Genomic DNA, 15,953 nt, shown 5'->3' on the forward strand with positions numbered 1-15,953 from the left:
ACTAGACTTGTCAATCAGGGCAAAGATCCTTTCATTTTTACATCCCCAGTGCCATAATTAACTTAAATTAATGAAATAAAATGTAGGAATATTACTGTTACTATACTTTTACCATGGGGCTTCCCTGGTGGACTCAGTGGTAAAGAATTCACCTGCCCTTGCAGGAAACGCAGGTTTAATCCTTGGATCAGGAAGATCCCCTGGAGCAGGAAACGGCATCCCACTCCAGAATTCTTGCCTGGGAAATCCTATGGACAGAGGAGCCTGGTGGGGTTGCACATGAGATGGACATGATTAAATAACTAAATAGCAACAACAACACTTTTACTAATCCAAATGCATTTAGTGGTGTCTTAAGTGTATTTTAAGCTTCTGGTTTTGGTTTTGATTTTATGTTAAAATGGAGAGTTGATTGAGCTTATATCAGACTAAAGCCAAAAACTGACTTTAAATATTACTAGTTTTAATGTCATTTAAGTTTCATAGTAAGACCAGATATTTGACAGGGCAGTTTTTCTCTTTTATATCTTTTAATAAAGCATGTAAATGATGAATAAATACACTCAACTTAAAACTTTCAGACCAACAAGTTAATCGAATATATTTTAAACACTTAATAAGAACAACTAACAAAAAATATATAAAACAAATACAGGGGTTAAAGAAGAAAATACCAACATTTACTAAAAATATTTAAAATAAATATGGCTATCAATAACACAAGAAGCATTCTTTATAAAGTCACCAAGAAGCTCTAGTTGGGAAAATATTCAAGAAAACTATGATGTTCTGTATATCCACATATGCAATTAACCTTTCAGCTGAGTAACAACGGCAACTTATAAAGTCTTAAATGAGACAATGTATATGCAAATACTTTGAGTTTTAAACTATTTCTTTATTATCCATTTTCATTAATAACGTCATTATCTACCCAGTCTCCTGATCTAGAAACTCTTATTGTTATCCTTAATTTTTTTCTCTCTTTTACAGTCTTTCCCTATCACCCAATCCCCATGTAGACATTCATCAAATCTTACCAATTCTATTTTAAATATGACCCAGGAATGAATCCTCTACTCTTTATCCCTAATGCTTCTGCTTTATTTTAGACCCTCATCACCTCCTGCTGAGAATAGTAAAAAGAATGGTCTTTTTACTAGTCTCTTCTTCGACTTCCACCCCCCACTATCATGAGATTTTTCTTCTTAAAATATTAATCACTTTGTTGCTTATTTCCTAACCAAGAACTTCTCTTGACTCTTTGATGCAATAAAATACAGACTCTTCAATTTGATATGCAAAGTTCTTTGTAGTTCTTCTCCAAACTGTTTTTTCAGCTGCTTCTGTATCTTATTACACAACACAACTTGATTTCCTGCAGCACTAAGCTTCTTACCATTCTTCAAATATATAAAGTCCTTTCACAACTTCAAGTCTTGGGCATATGCTGGTTCATTTGTGTAAGTATGATGTCAAGCTTTACTTAAAAGTCTTCTGAATTCCTTCCAGTTTACAGCTATGTTGTATGTTTAGACACCCACAGTTTCATCTGCTCCTCATTCTTTAGTTCTCAATATGATTTCATTAATGCACTATTATATTTTTGCATGGTTAGCTATTCAAAGATAATTTTTTTCCTAAGCCCTGACTGTTGGAAAACCAAGGGAAATATTCAACTATTTCCAATATTCCTTTGATGGTCTAATAAATTTCAGCACCAATTAAAAGGTTCTTTGCTGCTGAGATAAAAGCAAGAGTCTGTATTATTTTGAAATTCATGCAATTGTAAATAACACCTCTTTTAAAAAATACTTGTGAATTTTTTTCAATTAACCTTTCACACAAGAATCTTTTCAAGATTTTGAGATGGCAAAATGTCTATAATTATTTTTAACATACAAACTTGTAATTACTTAGATTGCCTTCTCCTTTTGTACAATTTTTCTGCTGAGATTAGTCATTTTGTTATGGTTGGTTGCATAATAAATATTTAGCTGGACATTGCAAATTCATAAAACTATAATTTACTTCAAAATTTGAAGGAATTATATACATTTACATTAAATACAAAATATATTTAACATTAAAAGCTACACTGAACATAATTTTTTTATCCTGAAAGGAATATAGAATAGCACTGAGGTGAGTAGGCTCTGGAGTTAAGTTGTCTGTGTTTAAATCTATGGTCCACTTCTTCCTACTTTTGTAATCTGAGCCAATTATTTAACCTTTCTGAGACAGATCCCTGTAAATGGGAATTGTAAAGTAGTAATAGAACTCACCTCTTAGGCTGTTGTGATTTAAATGAAGTACATCATGTTATGCATTTAGAAGAGAGTTGGACATGTAAATAGATATTTATTAAACATTTCTTAAGTTATGATGGTTATTATTAACATCGAACTAGCAGATGCTAGACTAGTTCTTACAGTTTGATGAATGTCAGCATCTCTATCCAATCCTCCATTTCAGTAATATCCTGTGGGTAGCTTGGAGTAGGCCTTGATGGAAGTATTTATATTTAAATTGCCGAAATCAGAAACACTACAAATTAGGGAGTCTTTTTTTAAGTTGTAGACAAGCCAGGTGTCAAACAGTTACCAGCATAGTATTGAATCAAACTCTATTTTACAATACTTCAGATACATTACTCTGTAAATCAATTCTCACTACAGAATTGTAGCTGTGGTAAGCCCGGCAGTTCTTGTGTCTTGTCTGGCTAAAGTAGTGCATGTGTGCATACATGTGTGTGTGATTTCTAGGTCATGTCCAACTCAGAGAGGCAATTCGACAGATTATATATTGGTACCAGTACATATTGTGAAAACTTTATTACAACAAAACAAAACTATGTTAGTTTGTTTTCATCTCATTTGATAATTTTTATGGGTGAAGAATCCTAAATTTGCCACACACAAAAAAGTATAACTCTCTCAATATTTTAAGTTTGCCTATGGTTCTATAATTTCAGAATGGCCATAGGTTCAGTTCAGAGGAAAGGAATGGATCAAAAGAATGCTTCTTCTATCACTATTTAGGGCAGAATGTAGTCACTGTTTACTATCAATCAATAATCACTGGCAACTAAATAACATAATTTTCAAAGTACTTTAAGTGAATGCTCTCATCTGATTTGATTTAACTATCCTTCAATTTGCCAAATGAAATACCTGTTATCTGCAAGAAACTATGCCTTGTACTGAAGTAAATACTATGACATATAAATGCAATCTTTGTCTCTAACAAATACATTCCAGTCAGAAATATGCATATAGAAGGATAAAGGTGATATAAAACTAATACTACATTGCCCATTACATAGCCCAGTTAATCAGGCCATTCAGAATGTTGTCCTAGACTATTTTCTAGCCTGATCTCCAACTAATCCATTCCCTTCTCCCACGCCTCTCACACTCTGCCTCACCAAGTTGCTTTCGATTCCCCAAACACTCATGTTTTCTTGTTGTTACTCAGTTCTCAAGATGTTTATTGAGTATTATGTTCCAGGCTTCCCTGATGGCTCAGCTGGTAGAGTCTGCCTGCAATGTGGGAGCCCCAGGTTCAATCCCTGGGTGGAAGATCGCCTGGAGAAGGAAATGGCAACTCACTCCAGTATTCTTGCCTGGAGAATTCCATGGACAGAGGAGCCTGGTGGGCTGCAGTCCATGGGGGACACAAAGAGTCAGACACAACTGAGTGACTAACACTTTCACTTTCATGTTCCAGGCACTGTTCGGTATTAGATATTCAAAATCAAGACAGACTTTTTTCAAGGAGTTTACAATATAATAGGAGAAACAGGCATATAAAGTATACAGACATATAATAGTATAAATGCTACAATAGAGGAATACCCAAGCACTGAAGAGACAAGACGAAACCTAGTCTGGAAGTTTAGAGAAGATACCTAGGAAGAAATGATGCTCAAAGGCTCATTCTTAAAGGATACATTAATTCATTCCATTCTTAGGAGCCTATAATTTTGTATAAAATACCTTTTTTTCTCTTCTCCGTACTAAGCAGTTTTTATCTATGTCTCCATTATTTCAGACATCTATTGCAATACTTATAAAATTACATAATGTTATATACTATCTCCTCTACTAAATTATTAGCTCCTTGACACTTAAAACAGTTACTCTGTTTACCTTTGTATTTCTAGTGTATAGCATGGGTCTTACCATATAATAGATAATAATAATTTTTAATTGTTGGGATGACTATATACCAGTTGAGTAATGTTAGCACTACTAAGAAATTGATTGTTGTTATTTTTTAGTCACTAAAGCATGTCTAACTCTTTGCAACCCCATGGACTGCAGCATGCTAGGCTTCCCTGTCCTTCTCTGTCTCCTGGAGTGTGCTCAAACTCACGTCCATTGAGTCAGTGATGCCATCCAATCATCTCATTCTCTGTGGAGTTCAGTGAAGAATGAAGTAAGTTTTAGATAGGAAGGTGAGAAATCTTTACAGAGGAGAGAAATTGAACTGGGTCTTGAAAAACAGGATCTAGACAGCCTCAGGAGAGTAGTTTCAACTAGAAAACAAAAAGGATCTATGATCTATAAAACAGAACTCTGCCTTCACAGAAATAAAGAAAGTGTAGAAATAGCTCTAACATTGGACTGAGAGAAATAAGGATGAACTAATTAGGAAAGTCATTAACCCAAGGAGTCTGGCTATACAAAGTGCTACCTAGTCAGGACATAAAATAACTACAGTCTGAAAGAAATAAAGTGATATTTCTTAAAACAAATCTACATAGAGACTATAATATAGTAACATGTCTATTGTGAATGTATCAATAATATACGCCCCAGAATTCCTAATTGTAATGAATGAGTTGAGCACACTCGTCAAAACTGCACCCCGTACATTCTATACATTAGGGGATCTTATCAGAGAAGAGTTAAGGATAGAAAAATGTGACCCAGGCCATGACTCTCTTGAGGAGGTTTCTGAGGGAGTCTTGAAAAAAGAGAGCCAAGAATCATAGAAAGTGGAGAGGAAATGTACCTTCAGGACATGCGGAGAGGCAATTAGTTGCCCATTGTAGTGTGTTGTCATACAATTCTATTAAACAGCAACTCTTTACTTAATTTTTAAAAGTTTCTCATAGATAGCTATGCGCTATGAGAAACTAAGTAGCACAAGAATACATATTCAGTTTCAGAAAGTTATCTGACACATATTCATTATATACATAACATTTGTTATATGTAGTACTTAATCATGAATAGATAGGAAAGTTGCAAAGTGTCACCTGTTTTGCAGTTTTCCTGAGGCCAGTCATGCTAATCACCCACTTGAAAAGTGAAAGTGAAAGTCGCTCCATCGTGTCCTGCTCAGTCCATGGAATTCTCCTGTCCAGGATACTGGAGTGGGAAGCTGCTCCCTTCTCCAGGGGATCTTCCCAACCCAGGGATCAAACCCGGGTCTCCCACATTGCAGGCAGATTCTTTACCGACTGAGCTACCAGGAAAGCCCCCATGAATAACAGTAGTAATCTCTCACTTACTGCAGTTATATGTCAGCTTCCAAAACCTAAACCCATGCTATCTGGAGACCACTCAGAGGGACTCTAGAGGTGACTCTTAAAAGTTATCTAGTTCAGATTTTGAACAATAACCTGGAAAAACATATATATAAAACAATGCCATCTCTCAGAAAATAGAGAAACAGGACAGAGGCTGGGCTTGGTATTTAATGTGTAGCTATAAGCAAAGACAGAACCACAACAATCATGGTTGGTATGAAGATCCTTTTTCTCATATGAGAAAAACTAAAAGGTGAGAAGGAGAAGCAGAAGCACTGTAACCATACATTTCCAAGCTCTCCTAATTAGAATATAAAGGAAAAATATGTGTGTTCTCCATTATAAAAATAATATAATGAATCAAAGTATTAAAAATAGAATTTTAGTTTAATATGATCTATGACCATCCGTGTTTTGTAGTAATTTAATCTTCAATAATACTACATAAAAAGGCATAGAGATTTTCTTTGTTTTTTTCTTATAAAATCTCTGCTGGGTGAAAATAAATACACCAAAAAAAAAAAAAACCCTCATTTCAATTCAAACAATATTCAGTACACAATATGTACTCAATGGGCTTCCCAGGTGATGCTAGTGATAAAGAACCCACCTGCCAATGCAGGAGACTTAAGAGACGCAGGTTCAATCTCTGGGTCGGGAAGATACCCTGGAGGAGGGCATGGCAACCCACTCCAGTATTCTTGCCTGGAGAACCCCATGGACAGAGGATCCTGGTGGGCTACAGTCCATAGAGTCTCACAGAGTCAGACACAACTGAAGCGACTTAGCACACACGCAGGCATGTACTCAACACTGTATTAGATGCCATCCTTTTCTGAAAAGTGTAGACTTATATATGTGTCTCCCTAGCCTTCTTCTTGCACAGTAATGTAATAGCTGCATCATCTTTTCCACTTTTACTCTCCAAACTCCTCTCTGATAAAATAATTTTTTCAAAAATGCAATATTTTAACTTACACAGGCCACTGAAGAGAAAACCTTTTCTATTGGATTTTATTTTTAAACTAATTATATCAAACTATAATCATCCATCTTTGAAGTATTGATACAAGGTCAAACTTTGTCAGAAACCTCGAAATATTTAAATAGAGCTAAGAGACCAGAAGCGGGAATTCTCACACCATACGACAACAGTAGAGCCCAACAGGAAGAAGGAAGACTCCTCTTCTTTCCTGGCAACAAATTGGCCAATGAAAAGCCATGGGCTCTGCTTACTGTAGTCCTTCCAACTTTCCCCCTCTATAAAAAAAGTTCTCCTTCCCTTGCTTTTGCAAGCACTTGCATGTGGCTTACCATGGCTACAGACCTCAACTGCAATTCTCTGCAGATCCTGAATAAACTCATCTTTGCTGGAGAAATAACTGGCAGTCTATTTGTCTTATATCAAAAAGTGTTACCTACATATACACAATCACACACAAAATATTGAGATGCATGACATTTCCCTTAGAAACTCTAAACGGGAAAACCATTTAAACATTTACAAAGGCCTTGAAAAGCCATGATTAGGTCCAAGGAACACTTAGGGGGAAAAAATAATCTAGCACAACCTTCATTTGTCAGTAGCAAGGAGAAGAGAAAGGACGGGGGAGGGGAGGAAGAGACGTCAACATAAAGAAGAATATAACAATTTTCTTGGCTTACAAATGATTACACTGGTTGCCAAAAGATGGTTTGGTTCTAGTGTCTAATGCCAATTGCAAACACTGTTGCCCAGTCAAATAAATCTAGAAACTCCCATTTGTCAAATATAAAGTCCTCTTTTTTTCATAAATTCAATCGCATGACATCATGGAAATTAATTCAAACATTAAATCACTTCTTGTTTAAGCTCTTTTATAATATATTTCACTACATATGGTACAAACCTATATTGAATAATAAATATAATTACCTGATGGGAGATGTTTTCTCTTTAAAATCAGTATAAAAACAACTGCTTTTCATTGTTTAGAGTTCTATAAACAGAAAATTATGTATCACACTTACTATACCAGTTATGAAACAGAATCATTAATAAGTTGTACAAATAATCTTTCCAATTATCAGAATTCTAAACTGAATTTTAAATCTTCTAAGTAGTAAAATCACAGAAAACAACACACTGAAAATGAACACTAAAGAGATAGGAAATCAATCCACCAGATCCAATCAATCCATCCTAAAGGAGATCAATCCTGGGTGTTCATTGGAAGGACTGATGTTGAAGCTGAAACTCCAATACTTTGGCCACCTCATGCGAAGAGTTGACTCATTGGAAAAGACCCTGATGCTGGGTAGGATTGGGGGCAGGAGGAGAAGGGGACGACGGAGGATGAGATGGTTGGATGGCATCAATGACTCGATGCACATGGGTTTGGGTAGACTCCGGGAGTTGGTGATGGACAGAGAGGCCTGGCGTGCTGCAATTCATGGGGTCGCAAAGAGTCAGACACGACTGAGCGACTGAACTGAACTAAACTGAACTATGAAGCATGAACTTGGCAGTTTGAGTGAACTGAAGAAGAAAAATAAGACACAGATTCTGCACTAAGGAGCTTTAAAATACAGCTGGATATTAATATCTAAAGGGAAAACTATGTGTCTTGGTGATATTTCATTGATTATTCCATGCATCTTAAGTCTAATAGAAATTGAAAAGAAAGAACTATCAGTTTGGAATAGATAATCAGGGAAGTCATCACAGTACTTGAACAAGACCTTGAAGTTATTCTTGAAGTTATTCAAGTAGGAAATGTTACTGCTATTCAAATTCAGCAATGTTCTGGATTCTGATTCTTTGGTGGAAACTTACCAATCCATTCTAAAATTCCTCACTTGGGGTACAAATTGGTGAGTCAGGAAATATTTGTTTGAGAAGATCTTGCCCTGCTCAGGCTCAGTTAAAAGATGCTATGGTGGGCCCTTAGTATTTACTGGTTTCATGTGTACAGCTTCAACCAACCAAGGATTGAAAATATTGGAGCAGAAATTCCAGAGGGTTCCAAAAAGCAGAACAGGCAACTACTTACATAGCACTTACATTGTATTTACAACTATTTACAAAGATCCCCTGGAGATGGGAATGGCAACCCACCCCAGTATCTTTGCCTGGAGAATTCCATGAACAGAGGAGCCTGGAGAGCTACAGTCCATGGGGTTACAAAGAGTCAGACATGACTGAGCGACTAACCCTTTTAATTTTCACACAGCATTGACATTGTATTAACAAGTATTTGCACAGTATTTACATTACATTCAGTATAAAAGTAATCTAGAGACAATTTAAAGTATGTGCATAGGTTATATATAAGCCATTTTATATAAGGGACTTGAGCATCCACAAATTTCAATACCAATGGGGTCCCAGAACTAGTCCCCTATAGATACCAAGACAACCGTTGTTGTTCATTCACTAAGTCATGTCTGACTCTTTGTGACCCCATGGAAAGCTGTATTCTATTCTAATTCTAGATCTAGGATCTGATTGGAAATTACTACCACAATCTGCTACTTGCCCCAGCTCTGGTTTACCTCACAGCAGAGCACCACCATAACTACCAAAGAGGACAATTTTCTTCTCTCTGAAGGAAAAATACTTTGTCATAAATTTGAAGAGATTCATCTTTGTCATCTTTCCACTCATTCATACTATTTTTGAATAAAATGCATCACCAAGGAAGAATGTGATCCTTTCTATAGAAGAAGGAGGAAAGAGATATTCAGAGAAATAAGAAGAAAGCATACTCACCTGACAGCAACAAGGACATTTTGTCTTAACTGCCTTAATGTTCCTGAATAAGGCTCTCTTAATTTGCTTCAAGGTGACCCTACAAGTTATATTAACAGCTGCTGGAGAGATACAGGACTCCTCAGATGGACACTGGTAGCTTCCCAAAGACATAAATAGAGTTGGGTTACTGTATTCTTTCCTCCTGGCCTAAGTAGCAAATTGTTTGCGCAGCTTTTAGGACAGAAAGAGTGCAAGCATAAATAGTATCATTAATGGTTCATTCTCTTAGATTAACAGATTTATTAACTCCTAAGAAGAAAGAGCTTCAATCTATTTAGAAGTATTTGGGAAGGTCTATTGTAAAAATGCACGCTGAATTTATAAAAATAGAACAGTAAATTTTAGCTTTTTCAAACCTGACCCTCATCCATTGAATTCGAATTACTTTCAAAATGGCCATGATATCAAGTCTCAATCACTTATTTTTCAAGTAGTACAATGATGTATGAACATTTTAGTGTCTCCAGGTAGCAGGATTTTAATAGAATGTGGTCTTTATAGATTTAATCTTTAGATTGTATCTACTTATGAAAGATCCTGAAGGTTATAAGGACAGTAATATGTCTTTTGCTGAAACTCAAATATAAATCTTATACAACTAGGAAGCTGGTAGTTGTAACTGATAACTAAATTGGTATTAAATCTGATCAAATGGCCACCTAATGTCTGCATCTCAATGTAGCTGTGTTGTTCTTATTTAATTTATTATCTCACTTAATATTCTATAAGTAAGCAATATAGCTTACTTTACCAACAAAGCAGTTTTATCCTAGAGTGATATTCATATAATAGGGAATCAGGAAGGTTTTAGAACATATCCTTCAGGAAAGTCAAAAGTCTACACTACATTAAATTAGCAATATAATTAGTCTGTTATTTAGTCTTATTTTTTATTCAATCCAAAATCAACACGCTTGAACTTCTAAAACTATATTATGATCTACACTACCAGAACCAATAAAGTCAATGAATTTTGCTCTAAAAATAAAGTCTTTTTAAAAAGATATTATACTGGTAAAGTGTTATTTATGTAAGTCTAATTTCAAAATGTTGTTTAACACTACAGTGTTATTAATACTTAATTTTATTAGAACATCTAAACTAGCCCAAGAAATCTTAAACCCACTTGTATTATGTCTAGTAGGTGTGCTGTGATCACTGTCCCTAATCCGATTTTCATAAGCAACAATATGCAAGGCCTCTAAGGAAATTATTTTAAATGAACTCAAAACCATGAATTTGATTTGCTTTACGATTGGAAGAAATTGGCTCAATATTATCTTAGATGTAAATTAGCACTATTAACTTACTATCTGGAATTTTGTAGATGCCCAATATCTTTTTGAACTATAGAGTTCTACTTTTATAAATACATAAATCAAGTCATGAGGGAAACTTAGCTGATTCCCAATACCATATCTAATAAGTAACAAAGCTGGCTCTTGAATCAAAATCTCTTAATTCAAAATACAGTGATTTTCACATAAAAAAGAGGGGGAAAGGGAAATGTCTATTTGTAGAAAGGAAATCTTTCTATCATCTCAATGCCAGAATATTCTTACTGTAGACCTATCTGCTGAATGCAGTTATCCCCTATATTGAGACTTTCCTGGTGGCTCAGACAGCAAAGCATCTGCCTACAATGCAGGAGACCCGGGTTTGATCACTGGATTGGGAAGATCCCCTGGAGAAGGAAATGGCAACCCACTCCAGCAGTCTTGCCTGGAAAATCCCATGGACAGAGGAGCCTAGTAGGCTATATTCCATGGGGTCACAAAGAGTCGGACACAGCTGAGCGACCTCACTTTCACTTTCATCCTCTATATTAATTTCCTAGGACTTCCGTAACAAGATACAACAGATTGGGTGGCTTAGACACAAAATTTTATTCTTTCACAGATTAACAGAAATCTTTCAGGCAAAAGAAAGAAGAGTTTCTCAAGAAGAGAGAAGGAGTAAATGCAAAAGTACAGAGAAGTATAGCTCCACAGTGTGACAAAACAGAGAAGTCTGAAAAGACGTAGCAAGAGGTGAGGCTGAAGGGGTATGCAAGAGCTAGAAAATAAAGGGGCTTGTATGCTGTGCCCATTTCTTTTTGCTATATAAAATGAGAAACCACTTAACAGTTTTATTCAAGAGAGTGGTGTGATTTTATTTGGGTTTTTTTCGATAGTTATGAAAAGGAAATATATGCTTGGTTGATGAAAGGATCCAAAAGAGATGATGAAAGGATTAACTAACACAGTGTCAGTGAGGAATGAGTTTGAGAGACTTTCAAAACATGGGACTTTTAGGACTTAAGTGATGAATTGATGGGGAATGAGAAAGATGGGGGAGCTGAAGGTACCACCCAAGATTCTTATTTATAGGACTGGGCTGATAGAAGGTACCTTCAAAGTGGTAGGGGCATAGGGAGGTTGGTGGAGGTGGTGAGGGGCCAGAGAGGTAAGTGTTTTGTACATGTTGAACCTGAAGTATCTGTAAGAAATTCATGTGAAGGTGTTCTGTAAGCAATCATAAATAAGGAACTAGAGAGTACTCTCTGGGTTTAAGACCATCAGTGGTCCTTCTTTCTGTTTTTGGCCACTCCCTATTTAGTACGGTAAAATGAACTTAAGGAAGAAATATAGTAAGGACTGCAAAAAAATGAGGGAGTCTTCCATTTCTCTTCCTCAGGCAGTAGACAAAAGGTAGTAATGCTGGGAAAGGCAGTCTTTAGCTAAGCCTGTTTCCTTCCTGCCTCCTGCTCACCCCTCTGAAAAAAACCAGATGCTCTGTGATTAAGGTTGCCGCATAGTGGAAGATTCTGAATACATGACTTAGGATCTGACATTTTCTCAGAAGGAAACTGGAGATTATTGAAGAGAAATAGGATGATCACAATATTCACAATATTTATCTTGCAAAGGAATATTAGGTGGATAAAAACATAGTAATTTATAGAGGGAGAATCATAATACATTTGGAATGGGGTAAAGAATAAAGAGGAATGAAGGTCAACTAAAGAAGGCATCTGGAGATGTTACTAACACATATGTTGCCTCAGTTTCCTCCTCATCTGTAAAATGGGTTTTCAGTTCAGCTCACTTCAGTTGCTCAGTCGTGTCCAACTCTTTGTGACCCCATGGACTGCAGCATGCCAGGCCTCCCTGTCCATCACCAAGCCCAGAGTTTACTCAAACTCATGTCCATTGAGTCGGTGATGCCATCCAACCATCTCATCCTCTGTCATCCCCTTCTCCTCCCACCTTCAATCTTTCCCAGCATCAGGGTCTTTTCCAATGAGTCAGCTCTTCACGACATGTGGCCAAAGTATTGGAGTTTCAGCTTCAGCATCAGTACTTCCAATGAATATCCAGGACTGATTTCCTTTAGGATGGACTGGTTGGATCTCCTTGCACTCCAAGAGACTCTCAAGAATCTTCTCTAACACCACGGTTCAAAAGCATCAATTCTTTGGCGCTCAATTTTCTTTATAGTCCAACTCTCACATCCATACATGACTACTGGAAAAACCATAGCTTTGACTAGATGGACCTTTGTTGGCAAAGTAATGTCTCTGCTTTTTAATACGCTGTCTAGGTTGGTCATAGCTTTTCTTCCAAGGAGCAAGCGTCTTTTAATTTCATGGCTGCAGTCACTATCTGCAGTGATTTTGAAGACCCCAAAAATAAAGTCTCTCACTGTTTCCATTGTTTTCCCATCTATTTGCCATGAAGTGATGGGACCAAGATGGTATAATCTTAGTTTTTTGAATATTGAGTTTTAAGCCAACTTTTTCACTCTCTTTCACTTTCATCAAGAGGCTCTTTAGTTCTTCTTCATTTTTTGCCATAAGAGTGGTATCATCTGCATATCTGAGCTTGTTGATATTCCTCCCAGCAATCTTGATTCCAGCTTGTGCTTCATCCAGTCCAGCATTTCTCATGATGTACTCTGCATATAAGGTAAATAAGCAGGGTGACAATATACAGCCTTGACGTACTCCTTTCCTGATTTGGAAACAGTCTGTTGTGCCATGTCCAGTTCTAACTGCTGCTTCTTGACTTGCATACAGATTTCTAAGGAGGCAGGTCAGGTGATCTGGTATTCCCATCTCTTGAAGAATTTTCCACACTTTGTTGTGATCCACACAGTCAAAGGCTTTGACATAGTCAATAAAGCAGAAGTAGATGCTTTTCTGGAACTCTCTTGTGTTTTCGATGATCCAGTGGATGTTGGCAATTTGATCTCTGGTTCCTCTGCCTTTTCTAAATCCAGCTTGAACATCTGGAAGTTCATGGTTCATGTATTGCTTGAAGCCTGGCTTGGAGAATTTTGAGCATTACGTTGCTAGCGTGTGAGATGAGTGCAATTGTGCGGTAGTTTGAGCATTCTTTGGCATTGCCTTTCTTTGGGATTGAAATGAAAACTGACCTTTTCCAGTCCTGTGGCCACTACTGAATTTTCCAAATTTGCTGGCATATTGAGTGCAGCACTTTCACAGCATCATCTTGTAGGATTTGAAAATGGGTTTTAACAGCACCTATCTCACAGGTAAATAGCTTTGTTACTAAATACAGTGTTGCATATAAAGTGCTGAGCACACTACCTGACACAAAGTAGGTGCTCAATAGGTGTTTGATAAATGAATGATGAATGAGATCAAAAGAAATTCAGTCTGCATGCATTACTGAACACAACCATGGGTTACTCAAGCATTTTCTTTCTTCTAAACAATCAGAACAATTCACTCTCCTAGAGACTATGGTACAAGTGCTAAATCTACATTCTGAAAAAAATTAACAGTCATCAGTGGTCACTCTTTCTCTTCTTGAACCTTCTCAGGATGGTAACATGAACTTTAAAGGGGGAATATGATAAGAACCTGGAGAAGGAAATGGCAACCCACTCCAGTATTCTTGCCTGGAGAATCCCAGGAACAGCGGAGCCTAGTGGGCTGCCGTCTATGGGGTCGCACAGAGTCGGACACGATGGAAGCGACTTAGCAGCAGCAGCAGCATGATAAGAACACAAAAAACTGAGAGTGCCAAGTGTTTCTTTCCTCCTTCAGACAGTAGGTAAAAATGTAAACTCCACTGTGAAAATCCTTGGTAAAGAATGTGGGTTTGCTTCTGGTGGTTGTCTCAGAGGGGATGTAGAATTCATTATATTTATTTTTCCCTTAGGTTTCTTTGTTGTGTTCAAGTAAAAAATTCAAAGGAAATATAGTAAGGAAAATAAAGATTGAAGGGAAAAACAAATCATTAAGATCTGCTTCCGGTAAGAAGTGCTTTTGAAGATCTTTCAGGATCACATGGTATCCGAAGTACAAAAGTTCCAGAACATGAATCCACAATAATATTTGCAGTGGCTAGTCACACAACAACAAAAAAAAGTGTACAGCCTAGCAAACAGGACTACCTAAAAAGCCATTAAAGAAAAGGAATATAAGCCATATATAGTCTAATTCTGCTATCATCATTTCTTTTGTGTTGTCACTAAAAGCAGTGAAATTTTCCAGCTTAAGTGCACTGCTATGAATCCACAGGTTAGGCCCAAATGTAGAATACATGGGATGAATGGAAAAGAATGGAATAACGCCTTTTATATTCTTAAGACTGAAGATCACCCACACTTGCTAGAACTAGTTCTAACACTAGTTAGAACTCACTCTTAGAACTAGTTCTAAGAAACTTCTGGAAACTCAAAACATTGACAATAATTCACTTACCAGGGACTTAATTTTTATTGCAGATTGTTCAAATTTTGAGGGGAATTGGTGACACAGCAAAGAATGATCTTTCTGAATTTAGATTTGATCATGGATTACAGAGATAAATCAGTAGTGGGATGGGTGAAATGACCAACTGAGTCCATTAAAAAAGTAGGGCTTTTAATTCCTCTTCTATATACGAAGGCATAGAACACTCCCTCTAATTGCATGGGAATTACTCCTTCAGGGTCTTACATATTTCTACCTATTTTGGGGGGGGGGGCGGGAAGCATGTAGAAGGAGTATAGACATAAAGAGTGAAACATTTTATGTATCAGAAAAACTACTGTACAGTTTTATTGTAGGTGATAGCTTTCTGTTTTTCTTTAGGGAAGTTATTTTGTTGGTCTATCCATATATCTTTTAAAATAGCATTAAAAAATCAGGATGTGTGTGTGCTCAGTTGCTCAGTCGTGTCCAACTGTGCAACCCCATGGACTGTATGTAGCTTGCCAGGCTCCTCTATCCATTAGATTTTCCAAGCAAGAATACTGGGGTGGATTGCCATTTCCTAAACATAATTATTTTACATAATGTTTTCCCTCTGTAAGGATTAATACCCTTAGTTTTTTTAAATAAAGACACTTTACCATACAAAAAAATTACTATCATTATTCTTTGTGAATTTAAGTGAGTATAAATTCATTTCTCCAATTCCTGCTCTTTTCATTTTCTAATGTCATCTTCTGAACACTTTTTCTTCCAATTTCCTAAATGCGCCCATGCCTTCAGTTCCATCCTTCTTGGCTCATATATTTTATACAGAGCATGTCCGATAAATAATATTACCATGAGCTGAGATCTGTTATACCACTGGCAATTTTCACTTTTACTGCCATTCTCAGTTTTCAATTTGTCTATGCCAC

The 15,953-nt window shown here is 36.6% G+C and overlaps 1 long non-coding RNA gene across 1 annotated transcript; it reads left to right on the forward strand.

Annotated features, from left to right (window-relative positions):
- Nucleotides 1–9,041: 9,041 nt before the first annotated feature.
- LOC145545887 (uncharacterized) lies at nucleotides 9,042–14,771 on the forward strand. Its single transcript, XR_014082271.1, has 3 exons — nucleotides 9,042–9,425; nucleotides 11,232–11,362; nucleotides 14,501–14,771. It is a non-coding gene; the product is annotated as an uncharacterized LOC145545887 (long non-coding RNA).
- The last annotated feature ends 1,182 nt before the right edge of the window (nucleotides 14,772–15,953 follow it).

This window comes from Giraffa tippelskirchi, chromosome 4, assembly GCF_054371585.1.
Source record: "Giraffa tippelskirchi isolate mGirTip1 chromosome 4, T2T-mGirTip1v1.2.pri, whole genome shotgun sequence".
NCBI classification, from domain to species: domain Eukaryota; kingdom Metazoa; phylum Chordata; class Mammalia; order Artiodactyla; family Giraffidae; genus Giraffa; species Giraffa tippelskirchi.